The sequence below is a fragment of the Tasmannia lanceolata genome, unplaced genomic scaffold (assembly GCF_043159265.1).
Source record: "Tasmannia lanceolata isolate RefF3 unplaced genomic scaffold, GAP_Taslan_0.1 ptg000020l, whole genome shotgun sequence".
NCBI lineage: Eukaryota > Viridiplantae > Streptophyta > Magnoliopsida > Canellales > Winteraceae > Tasmannia > Tasmannia lanceolata.
Genome location: NW_027518697.1, coordinates 1,280,320 through 1,300,316, shown reverse-complemented (window position 1 = coordinate 1,300,316; position 19,997 = coordinate 1,280,320). Strand labels below are relative to the sequence as shown.

The window sequence follows — 19,997 nt, the reverse complement described above, 5'->3', positions numbered from 1 at the left end:
AGACCATAGGGCTGCACATGGTTCGGTCCGGTTCGGTTTAAGGGAATTTCTTAAACTGAACCGATCCCATCAGTTTGGATATTTTCCAAACCGTAACCGAACCGATTGGCAGTTGAACCGAACCAAACCGAACCGGTTTTGACCGGTTCGGTTTGGTTCAGTTCACGGTTTATTTGTATTTTACCTATAGGTAATGGGCAGTCATAAATAGAAAAAGACATAATGGATTAATATTGGACGAACCGTTTGATTTTGGGGATAATGGACAACTTTGGACCATTTGATTTTGGGGATAATGGACGAACCGTTTGAAGTTTGAAGTTGAACGGTAAAAAATACTAAAAAGAGATATCTGAACCGGTTCAGTTCGGTTCGGTTTTCATATTAATTGCTGGTTCGGTTCGATTTTGTGGATTAATATTTTCTGAACCGTGAACCGAACCGATTGGATCGGTTTTGTGAAAATCGTAACCGCGACCGAACCAGTAGATATAAAAACCGAACCGAACCGAATGGCCCGGTTCGGTTCGGTTTATTGGTTTGAGCGGTTTTGTTGTGCAGCCCTAGTAGACCAGACCATCTTGATCAGTTTCACAGGAGCAAAAATGTGCTCCCTCGCCCATTTCTAAAATGACGGCCAATGCTGGTTCGTTGAAACCACCCATCCCATTCGGTTCGGTTTATCGGTTTGAGCGGTTTTGTTGTGCAGCCCTAGTAGACCAGACCATCTTGATCAGTTTCACAGGAGCAAAAATGTGCTCCCTCGCCCATTTCTAAAATGACGGCCAATGCTGGCTCGTTGAAACCACCCATCCTTTACTCTATTAAATGTCACACTTTTTGAATGTCTCACTTGCATCTGTATCACTTTTATTGTTCTTTTTCTTAGATAATTACTGGCTTTGTCATTGTATGTAATTTCACTACGGCAAAACCTCAAGAAACTTGAACAAATGCAGTGTGGCTTGTACACATCAGACAGAGACTCGCTAATCTATTGGATGAGATCAAAGATTTTTGTATGCACGGTGCTTGTTGTATTTCTCTTATTCCTAAAAGTGCAAACGATTTGGCTTATATCAACTTGCCAAATGGGGAGTCTCTATCCTCTGAAGTGCATATGCAATCTTCTCTTATTTAATCAATTGTTACTTTTTCAAAAAAATAAAAAATAAAAATCTTCATACACCTTTGTGCATTGATTAGTTTAAGACTCTCCTCCCACTGAAGACTTCCAAACACCCCAAAGTCAGTTTACCATACATGGCTAAGCTACTGCCACGATTCCTCTCTCTCAAAAGCCCATACCCATTAAAGCCAAAGTTCCCAATCAGTATTTGTTTAACTTCATGTCATTTAGAGAAGATATAACTGCTGAAACATCTCATATCTTCAGAGAAGGTGACTTTATCTTTGATTAGTTTGCCAATAACAAGTTCAGTTATTCATGTTATGCTTTAGTTCTCCTCCCACAGAAGATATTTCGATGAGGATGTTCGATTTTTACAATTTTGGTTTGTCTAATTTCATTCATTTCCATCTTCAGAATTGCTTCCAATCTCCTTCTGTTTAGGGGCTTGTTCTATGTTGTATAATTTACCTCTTCCGATAAATTTCTGTTTACCATTCAAAAGAATAGCCAAAGTGCCCACCAGAAAATGTTGTGCTTTCTCATTTCAAAGACCCTTCAATTGCTCTTACTTTCTTCACTACTACTCATGCTCCCACCCCACACGACTACCTCCCCTCTCTTCAATTCTTGCCTTCATACAGGTAATTACACATCTAACAGCACGTACCAGACTAACCTTAACCGCCTCCTACCTTCTCTCTCCTCTAACACAATGCGCACAGGTTTCTACAACACAACCATTAGGCAAATTCCAGACAGAGTCTAGGCTGTTGTCCTCTGTAGAGGCGACGTTACCCCTACAGAGTGCCAAGTTGCGTAGACACCGCAAGCCAAGATATCATACAAGTATGCCCCTACACGAAAACTGCAATTGTATGGTATGACAACTGTATGTTACGCTACTCCAGCCTCACTATCAACCCCTCATCGAGCAATTCCCCGACTTATTACTTGAATAATACACAGAATAGTGCTGACCCAGATGAGTTTAATCTATTGTTGGGAAATATGATGGATAATCTGACTTCCATAGCTGCATTTGATCCTTCCACTCGCATGTTTGCGACTCAAGATGTCAAATTTTCAGAGTTGCAAAACATATATGGGCTTGCGCAGTGCGCCCAATATTTAAGTGGAGTTGATTGCCAGAGATGCCTACAGATGCTATTGGTCAAATTCCTAGTTGTTGCCAAGCAAAGGAAGGGGGAAGAGTTGTTGGGCCCAATTGTTATTTGAGATTTGATGTGTCTCGTTTCTATGAGGCCTCACGCCTTGATGCACCACGAAATACCACCGGTACTCTCTCTCTCTCTCTCTCTCTCTCTCTCTCTCTCTCTCTCTCTCTCTGTGTGAGCTGGGACATCCACTGCGTAGTCCAAAAGCCCATTTTGCCCTCTATATCTCTTTCTCTTATTTTTCCTTTTTTTTTTCCATGTCCGCCGGCAACTGTATTCATCACACCACTACACCATCATCATCTGATTGAAGAGGAGGAGGAAGAGGAAGAGGAAGAGGAAGAAGAAAATGAGGAGGAAGAAGAAAAAAGAAGAATAAGAAGGCAAGATGGAAATTGAGTGAAATCGGCGAAATCGGGTTAAATCGGAAACATTGGGTCAAACCAGCCAAAAAAAAAAGAAAGTTAATGGTGAAAATTTTCTATTATCATCTTTCGGAATAACTTAGGGTCGGTTTGGTTGCACATAGTTCCCTTGCAGATTAGTGCTGAATTAGAATTGTAGTAGCTATCTCCTTGTAGAATAGTGGTACGTAGTGTTTGGTTGTAAACTCTAGTAGTTTCCTGGTGCAACGTCATTACCAAAATAAGTGATAGTAGGGGTGTCATTATCATTATAGGGAAAAAAGAGAAAAAGAGCGAAAAGTGCTAAATCCTAAGATTCTACTAGCAACAAACCATCTTTCTTTGAGTAGTTTGGAGGGGGGCAAAAATCATGTCACATGGGCAGACAAGGGAGAGAGAAGGCAAGAAGTCTCCTAGCAATATGAATAGAAAACATGCAACCAAACACTACCAGTAGATGATGTGGCAGCCAATGCCAGTCAAAACACATAGTAAAACCCTGTAATTGTGCAACCTAAATTCATAAAAGCAGGGTAGCTCGAACCCGTGATTTGCTTGTGTTGGGCATATTAATGCATCTACTTCTCTCTAAAATTGATATCATGCCACAAAAACTCTAGCTCCCAACCATAGAAGTTTGCCTTAGTTAATCAAATCTATGTAGCGCCTAATCTGTAGCATAGTAAATTAAACAAATCTATGTAAAGCCTAATCTGTATTCTATAGTACTACTTGTTACACAAAAGAGAAGGGAAGTAAATGAGGAGAAAACCCAATAAGAGCAAGACACAAATGTGTGTCAGAACTCTAGAAAAAGCTTGTTGCAAATTGTATGAAGAAGAATGCTACTTTCCTTGGTTCTCTTTTCTTAGTTACGCGTAAAAATAACCTATACAGACAGGAAACATTGGAACAATAAAATAAACAGTCGCACTCTGGACATAAAAGAATGAGAATGACAAATAGAAAGAAGCTTCAGCTGCTAGGACAGTATAAACAAGAGCGCCTTGTCACATAGTGAGAATTGGTCTCACTTGATCTTGTCTTGTAAGAGATATTTGTGTGGATAGTGTACATATTAGTGAACTGTTGACATGTAAGTATGTAGATATTTGTGTTGATGTAGAAGTCCCTCGAGTATTCTTGTGGAACCATGGTAAAGAGAAATACAGAGTTTTAGTTAATCGAGATGTTTCTAAGATGGTCCTTGACCTTTGGATGATTTCAATATGGCATGATCAACATATTTGATGTAAGACAATTGAACCTATATATAATGGTGAGATCCTCATTTGCAAATCATTTCTGAACTTCAAAACTTATAAGAATTCTTGCTTAAAAGAAATACAAGTATTCTTTCCATTACTGGTGTCCCTCCTTGTCTCATTGTGAGAGTCTAAATGTAATTCTTGCCTTAGGTTCAAGACTGTCACTTTGGTGGGACTGACTCAGAGTAATGTCACGGCATTGCACAAGTGCCGCATGGCCCTGACAATAAGGATTAGCACGCCTGTGATAGTTGGATCTTAATGAGATTTGTTACATCAGTGAGCAGTTGGATGCAATACTCATAGGCATCTGAAGCCTAATGTCAGCCTCAGAGGTCACCAAATACAAGTTAGGCAAAACACCTACCACAGGTCAACATAGACTCCAAATAATTTTGTGAGAACATTAGCAATTTGCTTAGCACTTGTGGTTTTTTCGGGAAACTCTTGTAATTGAGGTTGTTGTCTCAGGGTCTTTGGTCTCCATTACCGATTCCTTTACACACTCCCTTGCAAGCAAAGTGGTCCAGGCAACAATGTGAGCTTGTCTCTTAAAAGAAGAAAGCTCTTTGGGCTAAGTAATTTAGTGAGAACATTAGCAATTTGCTTAGTACCTGTGGTAAATAGCATGTTGAGATCCTGTCTCGTCACCTTGTCATGAACAAAGTGGAAATTCACTTCAACATGCCTCGTGCGATACAAAGCTCCGATATTATCACACCATAGGATAGGCAATTGTCGGAGCTGAGGTCCAAGTTCAAAGAGAAGGGACTGCAACCAAGTGATTTCGGCAGCCATATTCACAATCTCTTGTATTCAGATTTAGTACTCTCAAGCAACAGTGGGTTGCTTCAAGAGACATGATTTGGACTATGGGATTGAGACAGTGTTTTTGTGCTCTGCACTATACCAAAGGATAGCAGATTAATAAAAGATTACATGATTTGGACTATGGGATTGAGACAGTGTTTTTGTGTTTGCAGAAGTGACCTTGTTCGCCTATGATAAAATTTATATCCATGCTTGTCGAGGATATGATGTATCCCGCCAATAATGTATCAAGTAGGAAGGAATTAAGGATTTAAAAAAAAAAAAAAAAAACCCGGAACAGAATGCGGCCCCGGGGAGGACCTCAAAATGTTATATAGAATTTGCAAAATTACAAGAAGAGGGCTAATCGACTCGCCTCTAAATCAGAAACCAATAGGGGAAAAACCAAAAACAACACATTCCCTTAATACCGCCCACCACCTAGATCATCCTCAACCGGAGATTTGGAAGACCTAAGGCATCACATCTTGCAGCCCCACAGGCCGTGGTTGGCATTTCTGACCAGCCTTGATAAATTCGGTTCGATTTGGTAATAACAGCTTCATTTGCAAGAGCGTCCGCAACTTTATTTCCTTCTCTGAATTGGTGTTGATGGGAGAGGCAAAGTTGATCCATGAGTAACATCATTTCCGTCCAGAAAGAGGAGATGGACCACGGGTAGCTCTTTCTTTGAAATGAGATCCATCAACACCTTGCTATCCGATTCTACAATGAGGTTTACTATTCCGAAAGCTTTGCATAGCCTAAGACCGTCCAAGAGCGCCCTTGCTTCTGCCACCATGTTGGTGGATATCCCATAGAAATAGGCGAAGGCAAAGATAACTTTTGCTTTAGAGTCGCGCACGACTCCGCCGCCTCCTGATTCTCCCGGGTTTCCCTTTGTCGCCCCGTCGATGTTAAGCTTAAAAAGACCACACACAGGTCTTTCCCACCAAATCCAGATTTCCCTGTTAATTGAGGATTTACTGTGATAATATCTACTACAAATGATGAATCAGTTTCAATTCAGAATGGTGAGAGAAAATTCAGATTGGTGATTGCGAGAAATGACTATTACGCAGTTGAAGACCATAGATAATGGCCTTACAGTTAAGGGAATGAATTAGAAACAGATCTGAATTTTTGGCAATACCCCATCAAAAAACTTAAGAGAATGAGTTCCTAAAGGGCACCCACCTACACCACACCTCCGGCTGATGGTGGATGAGCCATTAGTGTTGAGCTTTAACCATTATGACCACGAAACTTCTTCAAACGATGCATTTATCTATTATTACGAATGTGTTTCATTAATAACGGTGCTTTAACTTCTTCCATAATGCCTCTTAAACCATGGTTCTCTATCTTTTCGAAATATTTCGAACATGCCTCATTGGTGGAAAACTCATAAGCTTTCATTATCAACATGAAGCTATAGGGTAAATTGTATGAATGTCTTATATGATCGTCATTAATCTTTTATTTTACTAATATCTAGCATATCATCATATCATGCTCAGCTTTTTATTGATTTTTTAATCTGTGGTAGATTTTTTTATCAGGAAGAAAACATGACTAAATATGAGAAAAATATCTTGGTTGTGCAGATAGCAAGCGAAAGTCGTCTCGAACCATTGTTGCTATCACAATTCCTATTGTTGTGGTGGTGCTAATCTGCAGTTATTTACTAAGAAGGAAGGCAAAGAAAAGTTTGATTGGTATGTACGCATGGTTTTACATGACTTTTCAAATTAAGAACTAATTTTTGTCATATATAATTGAAATATTTCATGCCTCCATGAATTTGAGAAGATAAGATACTACTCCTTCGGGCCTCTAATTCGCTAAAAAATGTTTTCATGGAGGTTGGCTTTTATTTATTTCAGGTGATGGGAGAAATGGAAACATTCCCAAGAAAATTATCTTGAATTGAATTTCTACCATTTTTTTTACTTCGTGTAGGTGGGCATCAAACTAGGAGTGTGGAGTTCTTGCAGTTTTCATTGGATGTAATTATATCTGCCACTGACAACTTCTCTGTCGCTAATATGCTTGGACGATGTGGATTTGGTTCTCTTTATAAGGTATTAACTACAACAGATTTTTAAACTATAATTTATAAAGGTTAGAGGTTTATATTTTTTTTGTCGTTTTTCTCAGTAGGTTCTTATCAATTTGCAGGGTAAGTTGTTGGATGGGCAGGAAATAGCTGTCAAGAGGCTGTCAAGGAGTTCAAGGCAGGGTGTGGAAGAGTTCATGAACGAGGTAGCATTAGTAGCTAAGCTTCAACACAGGAATCTCGTAAGGTTGTTGGGTTGCTGTGTGGAAGGAGAAGAAAAGATACTTCTCTACGAATATGTCCCCAACAAAAGCTTTGACAACTTTCTATTTGGTTCGGCCCTGTTTTGCACATACAACTCTCCTACTCTGTTTTTTTAAAATTATATCTTTCTCATCGTTGAAGTATAAAAGAAGTAGGGGCAGACCGAAAACAACTTGGGTAGAAACAGTGAGGAAAGACTTGATAGCTAGGAACATAACAGAGAACATGACCTTGGATATGATAGAATGGAAGAAAATGATCCACGTAGAAGAACCCAACTAGAACCACGATTAGAGCCGGGTAGATTCCTTTTACCTTCTTCATGAATTTTTTCTAAAGGATTCATTTAGCCGACCCCAACTAGTTTGGGACAAAGGCTTTGTTGAGTTGAGTTGAGTTGAGTTGAAGTATAAAAGATTAAATAATGCCTTCCCCAACGGCTTAAGCTTTTGGAGTAATTGGTTGTTTCACATGGTATCAGAGCAAAGGTCCTGAGTTCAAAACTCATTGATATTAAAAATCCACATGTAATGGCCAGCCCAAAAGAGGAGCCACATGTGCCATGTGTAGGCCAATCCTAAAGAAGAGGGGCCACACGTGAGGGGGAGTGTTAAAGTAAAAAAGATTAAATAATGCCTTCTCCAACGGCTTAAGCTTTTTGAGTAATTGGTTGTTTCACACTCATGTTGCATTGAAATCATGTGCACAGTGACTGTCGTCTTCTAATTTCGACGGGAAAAAACACAAAGAAACCCATGACTTTTCAACCTTTTCCACACAACTAGTTTTTTATGGCTTGTGCATCTTATAAATTACTTAAAAAACCTCTGAGATTGGTTAGAAATAATGACTTTTCCCCTTCCTGTTATTATTATTTTCTCTTTCGCTAGTTAAACAAGAACTTTAGTAAAAGTTATGGGAAAGCTAGAGATACAACAATGGTCCCGTAGGAATAAGAACTCTCCCTTTGCCCAAGAATGTGAATAGTGGAAACCAGATAAATGTAATTGCAATCTATGTGTCTTTCAGTTTTCTGAATTACTTGCTAAGCATATTTGCATCTTAACATGACCTTTTTATGTGGATATGTACAGATCCTATTAAAAGGGTGCAACTGGATTGGCAAAGGCGTTACAAAATCATTGAAGGAATTGCTCGAGGCCTTCTTTACCTTCATGAAGATTCTCGGCTTAGGATTATCCATCGGGATCTCAAAGCTAGCAATGTTTTGCTAGATGAGGAGATGAACGCCTAAATCTCTGATTTTGGCATGGCAAGGATTTTTGAGCTGGACCAAACTCAAGGAAATACAAACAGAGTTGCTGGGACTTTGTATGTTTTGGAACCACGATTCCCTTTCTTATTTATTTTATTAACTAATATAATAACTCTCTAATTCCCTTGAATATTAATAAATGGAATCCAAAATGAATAAATTCATAAAAGTTGCTATCTAAAGTTGAAACTGAGATGGTATTATTGATGCCAACTCACAGCGGATACATGGCCCCAGAATACGTGATGCAAGGGCTATTTTCAGTTAAATCAGATGTGTATAGCTTTGGCATTTTAGTTTTGGAGATTGTGACTGGTCAGAGGAGCACTAGTATCTATCAGTCTGATAATGCTATGAACCTTCCAAGCTATGTAAGTAGAAATTTTCTCATTTCCTATTCTATAGTTGACCTCAAAATTAGCATCTCATTTTGTAATATCATGAATTTGAACACCAAGCATTGGTACAAATTTTCGAAAAGCGTATCTAAATTCAGATGAATGTATCTATGAATTGGCATAGGCATGGAGACATTGGAATGATGGAACGATTTTGGAGATGATAGATTCATCTTTGAGGGAGTGTTCTCCGACAAATGAAATCATGAGATGTATCCACATTGCATTATTATGTGTTCAAGAAAATGTAGCTGATAGACCAACCATGTCTTCAGTGGTTCTCATGATGAGCATTTACTCTATCACACTTTCATCACCAATGCAACCTGCATATTTCGTCGGTAGCGAAACGACGTTGGTGGTTGGAGCCACAAATGGTTTGCAGTTAAGGGAGATGCATCAAATTGAAAGAGAAGAAACACCATTGTCCGTAAATGAGATGTCGATTACTGAGTTATACCCTCTATAGTTTTGTGGATAAGGAGTATTTTAAAAAAAAAAATCATGTGGAGGTTTGTAAATTTACTTAAATTCAAATATGTCTAGTTGGATTTATGAGCGATCATGTAATGATGACACAATAGATTTCTTAATGTTGACTATATATCATGTATACGGTCCCTTTCATAAATTTATAAAAGGGGGCATGGAGGTGAGGAGGGAGACGAAGTTGGTTTAGGATCTAATTGTGTTGGAATTTCTCATTCAAAATTTATGATGTCTCAGAAAAAGGAATATCCTTGTATGTTCTCTACTGTACAAGGTTGTGTTAAAAAGAGTCTTGTAGGAAATACAATAATTTGTTGAGGGATGCTAAACTCACAGGAGCCCTCGTAGAAAACGGCTACAAGGGCTGCACCATTGGAGCCACATCATCCTAAGTTCATTTATAATGGCACTGATAGCAGTAGAAGCAAATGACATGGCTCTAATGGTGCAGCCCTTGTAGCAGTTTTCTACGAGGACTACCTGAAAAGGTCTATCTCATAAAAAGCCGAATTAAAAGCTGCCAGAGTGGAGTAGGCAGCTGCGAAAGGGGGCAACATGTGGAAAGGGCTACTGGGAAAAAAGGCCAATAGTCGTCACAGCGAAGGCCGCCAAGGATGGCCGATGCAGACATTATGGTTCTGAGTGGGGGCCTGCCTGGGTGTGGGACTAGGTGGGACCCAGCTTGGTATGGGACATGTTTAGAGGACCTGGCGTATTCCATCAGCTCTCTCGAGCTTTTGGGGTATTGGTTAGGTACCGAACAGAGTGAGACCATTATCTTTCTCTACATCAACAGTTGTGCCTATGGCATTGTTGGTAACTTTTTGTTTTGTTTTGTGCTCTTTTCTTTTGATAAAAGATAACAATTTTATTAAGAAATGTAGAAATGATTACAAGTGCACTTAAGTCGGTAAAGATTCCCCCATATAAAATGAGGCACCAGATGGTCCTAATATGGCTAGACAATCAGCCAAATCCTTGGCACTTCTAGGAATGAGAGAAAAAAAAAGATAGTATCATACAAACTCAAATCTTTAATCTCGTCTACTAGATTGGGTAGTCTCCACGGCCCGCCACAAATTCCTTTAGCCCACAAAATTTAGTTAGAGGGATCACCTTCTACTTCCAAACTACCCTCCATCTGCCTGATGAAAATGGCCAATCCTTGGTGGAGTGCACTAACGTCAGCTTCTATGGAATCGATGATATGGATTGGGCCTGTTATGGGAGGTGTTATGGGAAGTGTGAAATAGCAGGTCTGCAGTCCCCTTCCTCATTGATGGGGGAATGGAATTATATGTGTCCTATCAATTTAACCAATTATTTTTCTCAAAACAAGCAAGAGATTGGTTTTAACGTTTCAACAAATGCACAAGATTTGGTGATAGTCACAACATTTTGTTAAAAAAAGAAGATGCAGTCTTGTTATCTCATTGGCACTTGGAATTAGAGTCGAACAACAAAATCAAACAGTGCAAGAAATACAGAAACAAGAACCACTTTAACCATCTCTTCCAAGTCTCTTATCCTCCCTTTTCAGATATTCAAGACATGATGCATTTTCTAGGACAAGAAGAAAGTTTTGTATTTCTTACTACCTTAGTTTCTTTTGTTACATTTGTCCACAGTGCTGTGAACAACCAAACTCCCGTCTCTGTATGTTCAGATACTTCAAACTACACAGCTAACAGCACATTCAATTCTAACCTCAATAGCATCTTACATTCTCTAAGTACTAATGGTCCTCTTGATGGCTTCTATAATGCGTCTTTCGGCGAAGACCCCAACCAGATTTATGGCCTTGTACTCTGTAGGGATGATGTCTCAAACAATGATTGCCAGAATTGTATTGACACAGCAAGCAGAGAAATTATGCAGCTATGTCCCAAAAGAGAAACCACAATTATATGGTATGATTACTGCCTACTGCACTACTCAAATAAAAACTTCTTCTCTTCTCTGGACTTAGATTCTTCGGATAAGTATTTTCTATGGAACCCAAATAATGTATCTGACCCAGAACAGTTTAACAAGCTTGTGGGCGAATTGTTGAACAATCAATCATCCCAAGCTGCGTTCAATCCGTCTAAGCGCATGTTTGCCACCGGGGAAGTTACACATATAGTATTTCAGAAAATTTATGGTTTGGTTCAAAGTACTAGAGATTTATCTAGAGAGGATTGCAACATATGCTTGCAAGCTGCTATATCTGATATTCCGATTTGTTGGATTAAAGACAAGGTGGGAGAATTCTAAGGGGGAGCTGTTATGTGAGGTATGAGCTTTATCCGTTCTTCCTGTTATCCCCTGCCAATTACTCAGATCCTCCGGTGTCCCAGGTGAATATGACGATTCCCTCTCCAACTGCTTGTAAGTTCATGATATCTTGCCAATTCTTTTTTTCAATTTTCATTATTGACCATTGATTCTTCATCCTTCTGTATCTATCATTGTTCTTTGAGTCATTTTTTTTCCGTATCTGTTAATATAAGTTCTAATTACTACACTTTTCATGAAATTTCCCCTGTTTTTTGTTTGATTCATGAAGTGTGAATTAGAGTGTATTTTGAGATGAGATGTATCTTAAAGCATATCTCTAAATAGAGGAAGCTACTATATGTTATGAACAACTGATTGACTTTGTCGTTGGGAATTCTACATAGCTGAATTTACCTATAAACACAACCAAAGACATCAAAGCTCACTACTTATTCCTTTCCCTTTGAAAGAACTCTTATAAAAGGACTATCAGAGTATTTTCTCCTGATCTATATCTCATATGGCAGCAGATTGTTTATAAGGAAGAACTCGTGAGAGTCAAAAGCAATCATTCTAAGAGAAATCCTAGAATTTAAATGGTACTGATTAGGGTCTCACATGCGCCTATATGGGTCCCTAATCTTGGCTTTATATTGATTTTTTCCCTTCCTACTTGAAGTTATGACTGTTCTTTTTTATGAATATCCTCTGCTTTTTACATTTCAAATATAATGATATGTCTTCTTGTGTAGTTCGAGCTAGCTGAGTCTACAGATAAAACACAACCAAGGACATGCACAGCACTCAATACCTCTGCCTTTCTCTTGAGAAAGAAGTAAAGTTCGTAAAAGATGTCTCATAATTAGGGGTGTAAACGAGCCAAGCCGAGCCGAGCTTGGCCAGGCTCGGCTCAGCTCGTTAAGCTCGAACTGGGCTCGGCTCGGGCTCGAACCGGGCTCGGCTCGGGCTCGAACCGCGCTCGGCTAGTCTCGGCTCGGTCAGGCTCGCGAGCCTTATCGAGCTCGGGTTATATTAAGTTCACACTCCTCATCTTCCCTGGACAGCCCTATCTAGTGTAATTTGACTACTCTTTTTACACTACGGGGGGTGGTCCAAGTAATCCAAGTAACAAATGGGGTTCCAAAAATGAAGTGACATATTTTGCCTCCTCCTTTCACTTCCTGGACAACCCTTTTAGTGTATATATTAATATATAATATATATATTTAAATATATTAAATTCTTAACGAGCCTTAACGAGCCGAGCCGAGCTGAGCCTGGCCTAGCTCGGGCTCGGCTCGTTAAGCTTAACGAGCCTGGCCAGCCGGCTCGGCTCGGCTCGTTAAGGATTCGAGCCGAGCTCGAGCAAGCTTTCAAGCCCGAGCCAAAATTGACACCCTTACTCATAATGTCACAACAAAGGGAGTCACTGGTTCTGAGGGTCACAGAAGGGAAACTCTTATAGGTATGATACCACCCCGAGATCATCGGCTTAGTCCAAAAAGCAAGTTATTTTCACCCCGACTGCCCACGAGTCCACAAAGCGAGTTATTGCTTACACCGACTACCCACGGTGTCGGAACTAGTTCCTAGGTTCACATACCTGTCGACAGGGCCAACGTTTATCCCCCATTGGCGGGATCACAGTTCTTATGTTCACATATAGGCTAATGCATATGCCCCACTAACGAGGGTCTTTTCTAAGTTCACATAACCTAAGCCTCTCAATAGGTGTTCAAAGTTCACACAGTTCAAAAGAAGGTGTTCAAAGTTCAAAATGAGTATTTCACATGAATTTCCACAATGGATTCATATAACTAGAGAATTGAAAGGGGTTTTACAAATTCAAATTATTCCATCTGAAATATGTACTAAATAACAGGGTTCAATAGAGTTCATACGACATTCAAAGATAGTAATTCACATGAATTTTTTATAAGGTTGCCAATGTAGATGGTCACACAGTGGTCAAAGTTCGTAAGTGTGAAGGAATCACAAATGGGTTTTCACAAAAGTTTTGTATATTGGGAAAAGCATTCAATGTAAGTCTCTTTGCCATAAGATTCAATAGATTTCAAACAATAACGGAATTAGCATGCAAGACCCAAGTCTAGTCTAAAGTTTATCAATGGCTCTAAAGATTTAGAAAGTTTGGGATTCACAATCAACAATGGCATAGTGTTCGAAAGGTAAATCGCAGCATTAAAGTATTACGAAATTACGTACCTCGAATGACGAATATATACCCCTTCAACAATTTCTAGGGCACAATACCTATCCCAAACAATGGCATTCATATCAATAAATAGGCCTAAGATAGTGGCCAAAGCAGTGGTTAAAACCTCCCAAAATTAAGAAAAATACTACAAAATTTTCACTGGGTTCGGAAGTCCGACACTGTTCATCGGACACCCGACACTATTCATTCGGGCGTCTCTGAGACTTCTGAAGGAAAATCACACTCTCGGGTTCTCGGTTCACTATTCATCGGACGCCTGACACTATTCATCGGACTGGTTTTCTAAAAAAATTTCAGATTCGTCCCGATTTTACCAAAACTTCAACGGACCATAACTTTTTCGTTTTAGCTCCGATTCGCATATGGTCAGACCCGTTGGACTCGTATCGACGAGAGGAATCCATCTAAATCAATTCCACCCTCCGAATCGGTACAAATAATTATTGTAACATAATATAATCTTTTAGGTTAAGATTCCTAAAACTAAAATTCTATGACATAACGACCAGATCTTGGGTTCGTTGTGGATCGAAGAGCGATACCAAACCTAAGGAATCTAAGATCAATCAAAGGGTTCTTATTCTAAGTCATATCGATCACAAATCATACTTTTTAAGTACTTTAAATCCTTGTTTTTAGTGTTCTTAACATGCTAAATCTTATGTAGAATGTAGATCTTACCTCGATTTGCGTTCTCTCATTCCAAATCATGCTCTTCCTCTCTTTCTTCACGTAGATCTTCTCTTAGGGCTTCAGAAATGGTTTAGGGTTACTTAATCTCTCTTAAAGTTATATTTATAGGCTTTTCTAGAGAAGTCCTAATTCTAATCCAACTTCTAATGACAAAATTACCCTCGATTCATAAGGGGGATGAATTTTAAAGGGAGTGCGAATTCGGGTATTTACACATTCCTCTTATTATTGATGTAATGACTTTAGCACATTTACATATGCCTAGTTTTATTTTGGATGAACGACTAAGTGGCATATGATATCGAATGCCGCACACACTTGTAAGGTTCACCTTGCAGGTGTGTGGCATTATTGCATGCCCTATCTGGATCTCGGGTCGGGCATGACAAACAACAAATTAATCCACTTTTTTGCAAAAAGAAATGCTATTTTAAATGGTGTTTTGCTAACTCTTGGTATTACAAGTCGGCTGTGTTGGGACTCTAAACAAGGTAGAACTCGCCTCTAAAAGCTAGCTGTTAAGGGGAGGGAACCCATTTCCTTATAAGCCCATCCACATCGTAACACTTTTCCGATGTGGGATTGTCGGAGTCATGCATTGGAATCAGAATCAGATTCCAACTCCACCGATTCTGACATTTAGTGGGAAAAAAAGCACGGAATCAAGGGCAGAATTGACACCGGGCCGTAGTTAGAGGTGGCAAATGCCGTAGTCTTTCCCACCCCAAGAGGTGGTATTTCGATCCTGACCCGGCCATAATGAAATTTTTATTAGAAACCATTTGAATTAAAATTTAAATGAAATTTTTATTAGAAACTTTTTGAATTAAAATTTTATTTTAATTATTTTCTAACTACTCCATTTAAAGGAGATTCGGAATATACAGGAGCAATCCAAACACAGACTGAAGGTGCTTCCAAGTCCCTTTGTGTAAAAAACCAAGAAAACCTACAAAAAAAAATGTGAGCTTATGTTTTTGTAAAGGAATTTGCTAGGGACCACAGCGGAAAGGCATTTTGCGGCTAGCTTTTACAAGTTAGAACAGCCACCTGAGATGAATTAAATGAAAAGTACAAAATCTACTCAAAAGTGAGACTGTCTTTTTTTTTCTTTAATTTTCTGAATCACGTTTTGCTATGATCACGAGTAATGGACTCTTAAATGGGTTGGGTTTTTTTTTTTGTGAATCAGGTTTTGCTAACTAATCACAACGGTCAACAATGAAGAAATAGATTGGCAAAAGGATTGAATCTTTCAATGGATTTGATTATTTGTGATATTTCCCACCTGCAGGGTGGTAGGAAACCATTTCCATTAGCCTCCCTTTCTGCCCATGTAGAATGGAAGTAAAATGTTTTGACACCCATTTTTAGACTATGACCAGAAAATAAAATTTGTTCTGCCTACGTCAAAAGAAACGGAGTTCTCCTTCCGCTCTCCTTGTAACTACCCAAAAAATGTGTGTTGAATAAGAACAAATTTTTATTAGAGGTATTCTAAAGTCAAGGGCGCCGTTTCAAAAATGGGCTGAAAGGGCGCCCCCATTGGCTGAAATGGACGGTTGTGTGGGGGCGCCCTTTCATCCCATTTCTTCAAGGACGCATTTAGAATACCTGTTTTCATTAAACTGAAGTCAAAATTGTAGGGAAAGTTGTTTCCCACCCTCACCATTTTCTAATTTAATTAGGATTGTGGGTTGTGGTATGAAGGCAAAACGAGAAAGCACTTTTTTATGATTTTGTGTTTTGGATAAGAACGGTTTTTTTTTTTTTTTATTAAACCGTTGTCAAAATCGGTGGCAAAGTTGTTTCCCACTACCCCAACATTCTTAATTTAATTTGGATTGTGGGCTGTTGTAAGAATGCAAAAGGGTGTTGGCTCTTCGGTATAAGTCACGGGTTTGCTCCCCGAATGCAAAAGGGTGTTGGCTCTTCGGTATAAGTCACGGGTTTGCTCCCGGAGACTTGTGATCGAATCCCACCCGGGATTACCTGATGCGCGTGGTTTATGGGCGATTGCACGCATCTGTAGGGAATAGTCCTACTTCCAAAGGGGGTGGGAACACCCTATGTTACCAAAAAAAAAAAAGAAAAAAAAAGAAGAGAATGCAAAAGGAGAAAGCAATATTTTTAGAGTTTTGGAAAACTTAGACAAAAGTTAGAGAAAGTGACCTCAAGGTTAGAGAGACTGACTGCTACCTCAGTGTGTGATAGACTGACAGCTACCTCAAGGTTAGAGAAAGTGACCTCAAGGTTAGAGAGACTGACTGCTACCTTAGTGTGTGACAGACTGACAGCTACCTCAAGGTTAGAGAAAGTGACCTCAAGGTTAGAGAGAGAGAGAGAGAGAGAGAGAGAGTTTCCTCTTGGGGGTTTTCTCAGTTTTTCTCTCATGGATTTTTCTCGAGGTTCTCTTGCATATGGTCTTGGTTTAAGTAGCAAGGAATGGGTTCCATGTTTGTGAATTTGGGTTAATCCATCGTAATCCTTATATTATTTTCGCGTAGAAGAAGATAGTGTTCTCGCCTGCCGAACCATGTAAATCTCGGTGTTCATCTTGTGGTCTGTTTGTTTTTCACTCTCCTGAGTCCAATCAGGCCCCTATACAGATGGCATGTGTGTCAAATAAGTGTTACAATGTGGGGTTATTTACTATTATACGTTGACGTCCTGAAAAAAAAAATGCCACTTCGTGAAAAAACTCTTATAAATGCTATTTTTTCAAGAAATGGAATTTTCACGTAATTTTTTCAAGACTTCAACGTGTAACACTAAATAACCCTAAAGTATAAAAGATTAAATAAATAGCCCCTTCTCCAACAGCTTAAGCTTTTGGAATAACTATCAGAGCAAAGGTCCTGAGTTCAAACTTCCTTGATATTAAAAATCCATACCGATCTAATGGCCAACCGAAAAGAGGGGCCACAGGTGCCACGTGTAGGCCAACCCTCCCTAATTGAGGGGCCACACGTGAAGGGGAGTGTTAAAGTATAAAAGATTAAATAACCCCTTCTGCAACAGCTTAAGCTTTTGGAGTAACTGGTTGTTTCACAATAAGCACCTTTTTTTATCGAACTGAATTCAAAATCTTAACCCTTACTTTGTTGGAGAATAGCTGCCATGTAGGACAAATTCCTTGTTTGGTTGCCAAAATAGCATTGACTTCCCTTTTACTCCTTTCGATGTCTCACGTGTAATAATTGCTTCGCTAATGATATTAACTCCATGTCCCCTCTTTATGACTTTCGGTTGAATTTTCTAGGGAATGGTGCTCTCTCTCTTTCTCTCTTCCTTCTCTCTCTCTCATCTCTCCCGATATTGGTAATGACACCCCTAGTTATTCTCCTAAATACTCCCCTAGTATATGCCGTGTAACCAAACACTGCTTACACTATTCTCCGAGGTAATTCGAGACAAATCAAAATGGTTGTTTCCTCCCTTTTGACTTCTTTTGACTTCATATTCTACTACTCTCCAAGCCACCCCGGGCAACCAAACAAATCAGGGTTTTGATTAAAGCAATAGGATTTCCATTTGGTGTGGGCCCAGAGGCTAAAAACATTCCATGCTGGATTGCATTAATGGCTCCAGCCTCCAGTCATCCACAATATTGCAACGCTTACCGTGGCTGAAGTCGACAAACTGGTTTGGGAAAAGTGAGTGGTGTTTTTTTTATATTTTGGTTAAACTTTTACCGGCCTCTTGTGTGGACAATCCATTAAGTGGCATCTATTTTTTATTCAGGTTATATTTGTCCGACCACGTTTTTTTAATTGCAATGCATGAAATTAACGATGAAAGAAAGAACGGGGAAGACCTGGAAGATATATAAGATCAAGACAAAAACAAAAAACATCAGAAAAACAAACAACAAACAACAGATCCCCACAACTGAAACAGTAGGCATTTTCTCCACCAGTTTCCCATCTCTTTCTAATTGAACATCAAAAGCAGCATCTCTTTGTACGTATTCTCTTATCATTCTAGTGGAACCCATCAGAGAATCAATATGGATAGCTTCCATTCAAAAGCCTTCAATTGCCTCCTCTCCATATCATACATGCTCCTTTTCCTTACCACCGTTAGCGCCAATCCTTTCAAATTCAATTGTACAGGCGATGATTACGCTAATCAAAGCACGTTTGAAACAAACCTCAATAACCTCCTTTCTTCTCTAACATCCAAAGCTGCTTTGAGATTCTACGGCAACGACACCAAGGGAGGAAAGCCCAACCTCGTCTACGGCCTCTTCCTCTGCAAAGGAGACATCACCACAGATAAATGCCAGAAATGCATCCAAACTGCAAGCAAGGACATCATTCCATATTGCCAAAACTCAAAACAAGCTATTGTATGGTATGAATCTTGCCAGTTACGCTACTCTGATAGGAACTTTTTCGGACTCATCGACACAAGTACTGGGTTCTTCCTTTACAACAGTGAAAATACAACTTCCCCAATTATATCGCTAGCTTTTATCTCTAATCTTACGAAAGAAGTTCAAACTTGGCCGTCGATGTTTGGGACGAGCACATCATGGGTCCAGAGTATTGGCCAGAGTATATACGGCCTTGCACAGTGCACCAAAGATCTTAGCAGTGATGACTGCGGGAAATGCTTGAATGAAGTGATCAATCAGATAGAGTCGTGTTGCTTATGGAGCAAAGGTTGGAGATATTTGTCTGCAAGTTGCAATATCAGGTACGAGGCATACTCTTTCTTTAATGGCTCAAAACCGTATCCCCTTTATTTGGAGTACAAGTGTCGACATGAAATTCAAGACTCCCAATTATTTATTACAAACCTGAATCAACTCCTTTCTGATATAACCACCAAGGCTCCTCCCTTGGGTTTTAGCGTTCTTTCTGTGGGTGAAAACCCAGACCTTGTCTACGGCCTTGTTCTCTGCAGAGGTGATGTTAGCTCTGATAATTGCCTGATTTGCCTCCAAATTGCAAGAGATGACATTAAATATAATTGCCCCAATAAGGCAAATGGTATTATATGGTTTGATGGGTGCATGTTGCGCTACTCCAATCAAAGCTTCACCGGTGTCTTGGATAGCACTAAAAAAGGATTAGTCAGGACCAGCTTCAACAATATCTCTCGACCCGATAGTGCAGACTTCAACCCACTAACTTTGTTTACAGAATTGCAAGAAAAGGCCCCAAATCGGACATCGATGTTTGCAGCAGACAGAGTTAGGATTAGCAAGTCTGAGATGAGATATGGTCTGGTGCAGTGCACAAGGGAGCTCAGTGCTGATGACTGCCGAAAGTGCTTGAGAATTCTAACAACCAATCTCTCGAACTGCTGCGCCATGAGAACCTCATATCGTTATTATACAGCAAGTTGCACCATCAGGTACGATAACTTCCCGTTCTACAACACCTCTGCACCGCAGATTTTCCCTCCCCATCCAACATCTACACAAGGTGAGTCCTCGCTTCCTTTATTCATCTTTCAACTTGGTACACTTTCTTTACAGTTCAAGAAAAAGCTTGTAGATTAGTGCACCTTTTATGAACCAA

At 39.6% G+C, this 19,997-nt stretch overlaps 1 pseudogene; it reads left to right on the top strand.

Moving 5' to 3' along the window:
• The first annotated feature begins 1,167 nt into the window (after positions 1-1,167).
• The window catches only part of LOC143854786 (uncharacterized), a 30,373-nt pseudogene continuing 11,543 nt past the window's right edge, over positions 1,168-19,997 (top strand).